The following is an 8,648-nucleotide window of genomic DNA, read 5'->3' on the forward strand; positions in this document are numbered from 1 at the left end:
TCAGATGTTGCAGCTCTTTCCCAGTCCTATTTTGCGAGCCTTTTAGCCTAAACGGACTATTCCTAAAGTTGCGCGGTAATGTACCAAACAGTGTTTCTTTGCTCAAGGAGAAATAGGATGTAGAATAATGTTTTTGAGTAGTATGTTATGGCAATTGAGCTAGATGTCCCCTATGACTGTGGTCCCGAGCCCACAGGTCCAACCAGTTGCTCTTCTAAAAGGTAATTTTAAGGAATAATTTTGGTTCAAGGCTTAAATAATATCTTAGAGCAATAGTCTTTGGGATTCCTCCAGTCTCAGTGGGTCCAGTATGTCTTGATTTTTTGAGAATTTGAATGAGGTAAATACTTTTAATATTTACATTTTTACAAAGAGGAAACCAAAGCTTAGAGAGATTAAAGAACTTGTCCATGATCACACAGCCGGTAAAAATTAGACTGAGGTTGGAACTCAGGCACCTGAGTTCAGCATTTATCCTCATAAACATGTGAAATGAGAGAAAACTCATGGAAAATTTTAGGAGAAAAACAACACAGCCTGGAAGGATTTGTGTTAGGGTCAAAGACATCTTTGATATGTCCATCTAGCTATGGAGACAAATGCAAGGAATTATAAGTCTGTGGAAAAATGCAAATAAAAATGACAAAAGGTATCCATCTAGCTTACAGCCAGACAATGCTCCAGCTATTCTGGCTAAAAATAGCACTTCATAGCCTGATGGTTAAGCCCTCTGCTGCAAGGCAAAAGATTAGCAGTTTGAACCCATCCAGTGGTTCCATGGAAGAAAGACCTGGTGATCTGTCCCATAAAGATTATAGCTGGACTTCCAACAAGATAGTATACTAGGAAGACAAACTACACAGACCCTCTATGTCAGTTCTCTAGTGCTGATAAAAGAGAAATACCACAAATGGATGGCTTTGACAAGGAGAAATTTATTCTCTTACAGTTTAGGAGTCTAGATGTCCAAATTCAAAGTGCTGACTTTAGTGGCTGGGTGGAGGACCCTTAACTTTGGGCTTTTGCTCTGTCTTCCAAGCCTACTGGAGCAAGCAGAAAGCTTCTCCTGACTCACATAGCTGCTGGCTTCTGAGGCTGATGAATCCAAGATCAGCAGGCAAAATGTCAGATTGTTGGCTCATATGCTATGAAGGCCACAATCCCAAAATCTGCAGGAAACAAGACAGGCCACTGGTTCAAGGCATGAACTGGAGAAGACTGACCCGAATTCAGGATCCCTTCTAAATATATTGAAAGCAGGCCACATTCCAAAGGCAACCCTCCTTCAACTGATTAACTGCTCTCAGCAGATTTCACCATGGAGGTAATTACACCACATCCAATCTCATCATAGGGAATAACTATATCCAGCTGCTAAAAATCACAGCCCAACCTAGTTGCCACACAATCTTAACTACCGTGCTCTATAACAAAGAAGTGAGAACCAACTGAAACAGAAATAGAAGATAATCCTGAAACTCTGAGCTTTGAAGAAAAGGTAAAGGAGTGGATTGAATACTGACTAAGAGAAGACAATGAATAAAAATAGTGAATAAGGAGACAGATGGAGCTGTGGTCTGTTGACCAGCCTGATGGTTCAGCCATTTTAAATATTTGCAAGTGACATTCCGATGCAGGCAGCAACCTAATCATTGGCTCTGGTTGCTGAGGACTGCATGGGAAACCACACTGGTGGCTGATGACCAGAAAGATGTGATATTTCCCTTGTTCCCCTGGTACCCCACACCCTCCTGGTGAACAGAGGTGTGGCCATCCCCCACTCTCATCCCCACTCACCTTCTGGACTGGCAGAAATTCCATCCTGGACAAAGCATCCTGCCACTAGGTGCCTTCTGGACAGGGAGGAACTAGTCCTAGAACTAGGTGCCCTTTTCTCAGTCATCTTTTAGGCCAGTAGGAACTTTTTTCTGAGACCAGGCATCCTATACCCAGCTGCCTTTCAGGGTGGTAGAAACTTTTCCTGGGAATGGGACTCTGCACCCAGTTAGTTGCCTTTTGAGACAGCAGGAATTTTATATGGGATCAGACACCCTGTCCATAGCTGCTTTTTGGGCTAGCATGAACTCCCTCTGAATCCAGGCACCCTGCCCCCAGCTACCTTCTGGGCTAGCAGGAATTTGTCTGGGATCAGTCACCCTGGCCTTCTGGGTAGACAGGAATTTGTTCCAAGATCAGCCATCCTACTGCCAGCCACCTTTTGGACTGGCAGGAACTTTTTCTGGGACTAGGCACCCTATACCCAGTTGCCTTTTTGGATGGCAGGACCTTTTTCTGGGAGCAAAGGACCCCTGCCCAGCTGCCTTTTGGGATAACAAGAACATTTTCTGGGACCAGATGCCTTGTCTTCAACTCCATTTTGGGCTGGCAGAAATTCCTTCTAGAACCAGAAACCTTGCTCCCAGCCATTTGGATAGGCAGGAATTTTTTCTGGCCCGGCCGCCCTGCCCCCAGACATTTTCGGGGTCAGCAGGAACTCATGTGGGATAAGGTACCCTACCCTCAGTTGCCTTCTGGGTAGGCAGAAACTAGTGCCCGGTCTAGGTGTCCTGCTCCTCAGGACCTGAATGGCCAGCAGGAACACCGCTTGGGTGCCCTGCTTCCCCAGTTTTCTTTTTTTGTTGTTGTTTTAATTATTAGATTTTTTTTCCCTCCTTACTTCTTCTTCTTCTTTTTTTCTTCTCCTTTTCTGGTTCTTTGTTTTTTTCCTTTTCCTGGTTGCTGCCTTCTTCTTTTTTCTTATCTTCTTTTCTTTTTTTTGTGTTTTCATCCCATGCTTTGCTTTTCTATTCTTTTTCTCTTGCTCTCTTTTCTTTTTTCACCTCTACATACACAAGCACACACACACATATATATATATATACACATATATATATATATTTGACTTTCTTTTCATTACTGAATTTTTTTCTTTTCTAGTTGATGTTATTTGTTTTTGCTGTTTGTGTTTTTTGTTCTTTTTTTTTTTTTATTTTTGGTGTTGTTTTCTTTTTCTTTTTTTGGTACCAACTGGCAGGAGATAGCAACTGCACCCACATGACTCAGCACTTCTCTTGCACCCACCCACTGAGCAAGGTCCACCACTTGCTTCTGCACCAATGATAGATGGTGGCCAGTACCAGCCCAGCTTGTCTTCAACTGTTTTACATGAACAGTCAACAGATATCTGTGCACACATTCTCATTTTCTATCACGCCCATCAGAAGACAGGTGGTGAGTGCCTAAATGTTGCTAAACTAGCAAACAGAGTAGCACACCAGCCCCACTAGCTCAGATATATAAAAACAAAACAAAACAACAACAAAACCCTGAGTGAATCACAACATACAATCACCAATTAAATATAAGTATAATGATCTCACAATGTTTTGGAAACGACTGACAATTCCAGTTCACGTAAAGAAGCAAGATAAAGTAGTACGAACAAGGGACCACAGTACAGAGCCAGAAGACCTCCCTGAAGAAGAAATGGCATTAGAACTACCTAATTAAGAATTCAAAAGAATTATATTTACATACCTTCAATGGATGGAGAGAAAGATCAAGGAAAACACTGACAAAATCAAAGAAAATACACATAAAACTCTAGAATAATTTAGGAAAATAGTACAAGAACAGACTGATAAAATAAAAGAAAAATTAGAAACCATACAAAAACAGCAAATAGAAATCCAGATGATTAATACTAAGATCTTAGAAACAGATAACACACTAAAAGGGCAGAGGAATAGAATTGAATAAATAAAAGAATTAGTGAGATTAAAGACAAATCTTTCAATTCTACTTCATTAAGGGAACAGTCAGAAAAAAGAACAAAAGTTTAAAAAGAAGAAGAAGAAAGCCTAAGATTTATGTGGGAAACTATCAAAAGGTATGACTTATATGTGATTGGAATTCCAGAAGAGGAAGAGACAGATAGAACCACAGAGAAAGTTGTCAAAGATTTGTTGGAAGAGAGCTTCCCTAATATGATGAAAGATGAGAAGATATGCATTCAAGAAGTTCGATGAACCACAAACGAGGCCGAAAGAAAATCACAAAGACATATCATAACCAAACTTCCCAAACTGAAATACAAAGAAAGAATCCTGAAAGCAGCACAGGAAAAACAAAAAGTTACCTACAGAGGCAAACCAGTAAGACTAAGCTCTGATTTCTTGGCAGAAACCATGCAGGTGAGAAGGAAAATGGATGACATATATAAAATCCTGAAAGAAAAAAAATTGCCAACCAAGAATTATATACCCAACAAAATTGTCCCTCAAATATGATGGCAATATTAGGACATTTCCAGATAAACAGAAATTAAGGGTATTTGAAACAACAAGAACAAGAAATGCTAAATAGAGTCCTTGGACGGAGAACCAACAACAGCAGACAACAACCAATGATTAACACACATGACAATGTAACCCAGAAACCAACCCAGCTATAGAAGCATCTAAAGTAAAATAAACTAACAAGAGTATAAATAGAGGAGCTCTGGTAGTGTAGTGCCAAAGGGCACTTTACTGGTAACCAGAAGGCTGGCGGTTCAAACCCACCAGCCACTCCTCGGGAGGAAGATGGGGCAATCTACTTCCGTAGTGATACTGCCTCGGAAACCCAAGGAGGGGTTGCTATGAGTCAAGTCCGACTCGACGGCACATAACAACAACAACAACAACATGCAAAACCAGGAGCTCTGGTAGCATAGTGCGTAAGGCACTTGACTGCTAATCAGAAGGCTGACAGTTCAAACTCACCAGCCACTCCTCTGAAGGCAGGTTGGGCAATCCTACTTCCGTAGTGATACTGCCTCGGAAACCCAAGGAGGGGTCACTATGAGTCGGGTCTGACTCGAAGGCACACAACAACAACAACACGCAAAACCAACAGCTAATATTTTTCTCAGTGGTGAGAGACGTAAAGCATTCCCCTTGTGAATGTGAACTGGACAAAGATGTCTTCTATCACCACTTCTATTTAACTTTGTATTGGAAGTCCTAGCCAGGTCAATAAGGCAAGAAAGAAAAATAAAAGGCACCCAGATTGGCAAAGAAGAAGTAAAACTATCCCTATTTGTAGACGATATGATCCTATACATAGAAAATCCCAGAGACTCAGCAAGAAAACTATTGGAGCTATATTGCCCACAGAATCCTTCAATATTACAACTTGAGTCTTAAATTTTTTAAGTATTTTCAGCTTGAGAAATGCCAAACATATTCTTCCCTTTTGGTTTTATAACTCCAGGTCTGCACACATTTCATTATAATGCTTTGTTTTGTCTACTCCATCTGCCCGTTGAAATCTTCTGTTCAGTTCTTTTATTTCAGCATTTCTACCTTTCACTTTAGCTACTCTCCATTCAAGGGCAAGTTTCAGAGTCTCTTATGACATCCATTTTGGTCTTTTCTTCCTTTCCTGTCTTTTTAAAAACCTATTTCTTTCTTCATAGATGATGTTTTTGATGTCATCCCACAATTCCTCTGGTTTACAGTCATTGGTGTTCATTGCATCAAATCAGATGGTCTCTACATTCAGATGGGATATAATCAAGGTCGTATTTTAGCTCTCATGGAGTTGTATTAATTTCCTTTAGCTTCCATTTGAACTTACATATGAGCAATTGATGGTCTGTTCCATAGTCAGCTCCTGGCCTTGTTTTGACTGATGATACTGAGCCTCTCCATCTCCTCTTTCCACAGATGTGGTCTATATGATTTCTTTGTATTCCATCTGGTGAGATCCATGTGCATAGCTACTGATGATGTTGTTAAAAAAAGATATTTGTAATGAATAAGTCATCTGTCTTGCAAAATTCTAATATGCAATCTCCAGAGTCATTTCTATTACAAAGACCATATTTTCCAACTACCAAAGCTTCTTCTTTTTTTCCAACTTTTGCATTCCAATCAACAGTAGTTATCAATACATCTTGATTGATGTTTGGTCAATTTCAGACTGCAGAAGTTGGTAAAAATCTTTAATTTCATTATCTTTGGCTTAATGATTGGTGCATAAATGTGAATAATAGTAGTTTTAACTGGGTCCCTTGTAAGTGTATGGCTATCGTCCTATCCCTGACAGCATTGTACTTCAGGATAGATCTTAAAACATTCTTTTTGATAATGGATGTGAAACTACTCCTCTTCAATTTGTTATTCTAGCATATGATTGTCTGATTCAAAATGGCCAATATCAGTCAATTTCTGCTCACTAATGCCTGGGATATGAATCCTTATGTGTTCTATTTCATTTTTTATAACTTCCAATTTTCCTAGATTCGTACATTCCATTTTCTGATTATTAATGAATATTTGCAGCTGTTTCTTCTCAGTTTGAGTCACGCCCCATCACCAAGTGAAAGTCCTGAAAGCAGTACTCCATCCACATCATTAAGGTCAACTCTACTTTGAGGAGGCGGCTCTTCACCAGTTGTATTTTGAATGCCTTCTAACCTGAAGGGCTCATCTTCTGGTACTATATAAGACAAGGTATCACTGCTATTCATAAAGTTTTCCAGTAATATATTAGACAGTGTTTCACTGCTATTCATAAGGTTTTCAGTGGCCAATTTTTTCAGAAATGGATGGCCTTGTCCTTCTTCCCAGTGTGTCTTAGTCTGGAAGCTCTGCTGAAACCTGTCCACCATGAGTGACCCTGCTGATATTCAAAAGCCAGTGGCATAGCCTCCAGCCTCATAGCAACATACAAGACACCATAGTACAACCAACTGACAGACTTGGTATATATCCTCAAGAATGACAGCCAGGGCACAAATATGTGCATATGTGTGTGTGTGTGTGTGTGTATAATATGCACCCACATTCATCACAGCACTATTCACAACAGCAAAGAGATGGAAAAAACCTAAGTGCCTATCGATATATAAATGGTACATACACACAAAGGAATACTATGAGATATTAAAAAATAATGAAGAATCCGTGAAACACCTTGTAACCTGGATGAACTTGAGTGACATTATGCTGAGTGAAATAAGTCCATCACAGAAGGACAAATATTCTATAAGTCCACTATTATAAAAAGTCAAGGGAAGGTTTATCAGGGATTGGAGAGGACAGGAGGGAAAATTGTTAGCTAGTTAAGAGATATGTATTGATTTGGGTGAAGGGAAATGCAATATACCAAAAGTAGGTGTGGTAGTTAAAGTTGTATGTCAACTTGGTTGGGCCTCATGGAGTGGCTGGGCAGCTGGTGGTAGTTATTCCCCTTGATGAGATTGGCAATCAACTCCATGGTGGGATCTACCACAAGCAGCTGAATAGCTGCTTTAGGGATGTGGTCTGCTTCCCGTATATAAGCAGCAGCTTTGGAAATGGTCATGCTTGAACCCTGCATGTAGCTGTGTTGTCATTCAGCAGCCTGCCATGCTCTTCAGACCTTGGGACTTTCCATGGACTTGAATTAATGGCCTGCAATGTGGTTTGGTAATATTGGGGCTGTGCCTTTTTACTTGTCAGCCTTGAGCTTGTCAGCCTTGGGCTTGTCAGCCTCAGCATCCAGCTGTCTGAGTGAAGAAAAGCCTCCAGCTTCAGTGGGCTGGGAACAGGAGACAGAGCTGAAGCCCAAGGTTGAGGGGCTTTCACCCAGCCCCTAGAGCCTGGCACTTTGAACTTGGACTGAAAGCCTCCACACTGTAAGAGAATAAGCTCCTGTTTGTTCAAGCCATGCCCTCTGTGGTATATTTTTGTCAGAGGAGCACTAGAACAGTAGGTGATGATAATAACATTAAGGAAAAGGAAGACATGGAGAACTGCACAAGAGGTACAGACAACAAAGGTAAATACATACAGAATACTGCATTATCAGTAATAACAAACATTAATCTGTAGGTGGACACATAGATAGATAGGCAAGATGATCAGATATGAGTAGGCGAAACAGAATATACCTATGACCATGTATAGGTTTGGTAGATGATATTTCTACATACATATTTGTATGTGTGATAAAAATGTCCATATATGTAATAGAGCCAACAGAGGGCAAAATTATGATAATTTCTTAGCCACAACCAACCACCTTGAAGGAGTGAGTTTCTGGGTCTGCAGGGTCAGGACTAGGGTCACTGGGGACATCAAGCTCAATTGGCATAACGTACTACACAAAAATATTATTCTACATTCTACTTTGGTGAGTGGTGACCTATCTTAAAAGCTTGTGAGTGGCATGCTCTCTTTGGCAGCACATATACTAAAATTGGAATGATACAGAGAAGATTAACATGGCCCCTGCACGAGGATGACACACAAATTTGTCAAGCCTTTCATATTTTTCAGAAGGACAAATATTGTATTAGTTCACTTTGTATAAAGTCAAGCAAAGGTTTATATATGGAAGGAAGCTTTCTTTGTTGGTTACCAGGGAACACTGCTAGATAGGTATTGATTTGGGTGAAAGGAAGGGGAATGTATCAAAAGTGAGTGATCAACAAGGTGACACTGAAGAAGAGAAAGACAGAGAGAGGTACACAGAAGGTATAGACAACAAAGATGAACCCTTTTGCATGTATAATACTGAGTTGTCAGTGATGGCAAGCATTGATCTATGGGTGGATAGATAGGTAGACAGGTAGAATGATCAGGTATGTCTAGGCAGGGGGGAGTGTGCCTGTGACCATA

The 8,648-nt window shown here is 40.4% G+C and overlaps 1 non-coding gene across 1 annotated transcript; it reads left to right on the forward strand.

Annotated features, from left to right (window-relative positions):
• The first annotated feature begins 8,196 nt into the window (after positions 1-8,196).
• LOC122150839 lies at positions 8,197-8,303 on the forward strand. Its single transcript, XR_006163881.1, has one exon. It is a non-coding gene; the product is annotated as a U6 spliceosomal RNA (small nuclear RNA).
• The last annotated feature ends 345 nt before the right edge of the window (positions 8,304-8,648 follow it).

Source organism: Orycteropus afer, unplaced genomic scaffold, assembly GCF_000298275.1.
Source record: "Orycteropus afer afer isolate SDZICR_OR568_19922 unplaced genomic scaffold, OryAfe1.0 scaffold00254, whole genome shotgun sequence".
In the NCBI taxonomy this organism is placed as follows: Eukaryota; Metazoa; Chordata; class Mammalia; order Tubulidentata; family Orycteropodidae; genus Orycteropus; species Orycteropus afer.